This window comes from Myotis davidii, unplaced genomic scaffold (genome assembly GCF_000327345.1).
Source record: "Myotis davidii unplaced genomic scaffold, ASM32734v1 scaffold919, whole genome shotgun sequence".
Lineage (NCBI taxonomy): Eukaryota > Metazoa > Chordata > Mammalia > Chiroptera > Vespertilionidae > Myotis > Myotis davidii.
In genome coordinates this window covers 95405-97189 of record NW_006289820.1, presented here as the reverse complement: position 1 = coordinate 97189, position 1785 = coordinate 95405, and the positions used below count along the sequence as shown (strand labels likewise).

Below are 1785 nucleotides of genomic sequence, written 5' to 3'. Positions count from 1 at the left end.
GTGGGTTTTGCAAGAAGGCCCCCAGCTTTTGGGGGTCTCCAGGCCATATCTGATGGCCTGGCTTGGTGCCAATGTTAATAACCCTCCCTCCGGGGCAGTGTACTGTTCACAATTTTATGGCCTCTGTCACAAGTTCTGCAAGAGCAGTTTCTGGGAAAGAGGTAGTGACTTAATTATAGGCTATCAAGAATGTACACCGGACTTGCTGGCATGGATTCAGATTGCTAGGCCCCCCCACCCCCCTGCCCCAAATATCAGGGTTACATTGGAATTAGCCTTTTAGCCTCCTCACTCTCTGAAATAGCAAACAATTGACTGGAATGTGCCATTTGGAACTTTTCTAGGTCTGGAAGATAGATATAATGTTGAAGTGGAAGAGCCTTGCTGTGTCGATGGGGCAACAAACTTCAGGCAAAGGATGGCTTCATATAATTTTATAGAAGTCTTAGTTTTTTGTAGTAAAGGGCTTCTCTAAATACCTTGGCTTCCAGTTGGGTGGCACAGTTGATTGGAGTGCCAACCCCTGTGCAACTAAAAGGTTGAAGGTTTGATTCCCAGTCAGGGCACATACCTAGGTTGTGGGTTTGATCCCTGGTAGGGGAGTATACGGAAGGCAACCAATTGATGTTTCTCTCTCTCTCTCAGATCATTAAGCATATCTTCAGGTGAGAATTAAAAGAAATAAAATTTGGTCTCCCATATAGTGTGGTCCCTTTTCATTTTGATGATTGTTTCTTTTGCTCTGTGCAGAAGCTTTTTAATTTGATGTAGTCCCATTTATTTATTTATTTTTCTTTTGTTTCTCTGCCCTAGGACATGTTGACTTTTTTCCCTTTTTTTATTCTGCCATAGGAGATGTATTGGTAAAAATTTTGCTATGTGAGATGTCTGAGATTTTGCGGCCTATCTTGTCTTCTAGGATTTTTATGGTTTCACTACTTACATTTAAGTGTTTTATCCGTTTTAAATTTATTCTTGTATATACATAACTCGTAAACATAGGCAATGGAGCAGTGAAGACCTGGGGTAGGATGAGAGCCAGGTGGAGGGGGGTAATGGAGGAAAATGTGGAACATCTGTAATACTCTCAACAATAAACATAAAATAATAAAAACTAAAATACATTACAATAAAAAATAAATGGGCATTTTCTCTTTCCAGCCAGCACCAAGCTATGGGTATTTCTTGGGACAACTGGCACAAGTGCTGCAAGACTGGGGGCAAGAGAAAGCTCTACCACAAGAAGAGAAATATGAGCTGGGACGTCCTTCTGCCAACACTAAGATTGGACCCCACAATCCAAGTGCACAGAGGCAACAGGAAGTACCAAGCATTGAGGCTGGACATGGGCAACTTCTCCTGGGGTTCAGAGTGTTGTATGTGCAAAACAAGGATTATTGATGTTGTCTACAATGCATCCAACAACGAACTGGTCCACACCAAGACCCCAGTAAAAAACTGCATCCTGCTCATTGACAGCACACCATACCGACAGTGGTAGGAGTCCCACAATGCACTGCCCCTAGGCCTCAAGAAAGGGGCCACGCTGAAGAGGAAGAGATTTTAAACAAAAACGATCAAAGAAAATTCAGAAAAAATCTGATGGGAGGAAAAAGAATGCCAAAATCAGCAATCTTCTCGAGGAGCAGTTCCAGCAGAGCAAGCTTCTTGCATGCATCGCTTCAACCAGGCCAGTGTGGCCAAGCGGAGGGCTATGTGCTCCAGGGCAAGGAGCTGGAGTTCTGTCTGAGGAAAATCACGGCCCGGAAAGGCAAGTAAATCCTC

At 43.5% G+C, this 1785-nt stretch overlaps 1 pseudogene; it reads left to right on the top strand.

Moving 5' to 3' along the window:
• The first annotated feature begins 1174 nt into the window (after positions 1 to 1174).
• LOC102758371 lies at positions 1175 to 1779 on the top strand (annotated as a pseudogene).
• The last annotated feature ends 6 nt before the right edge of the window (positions 1780 to 1785 follow it).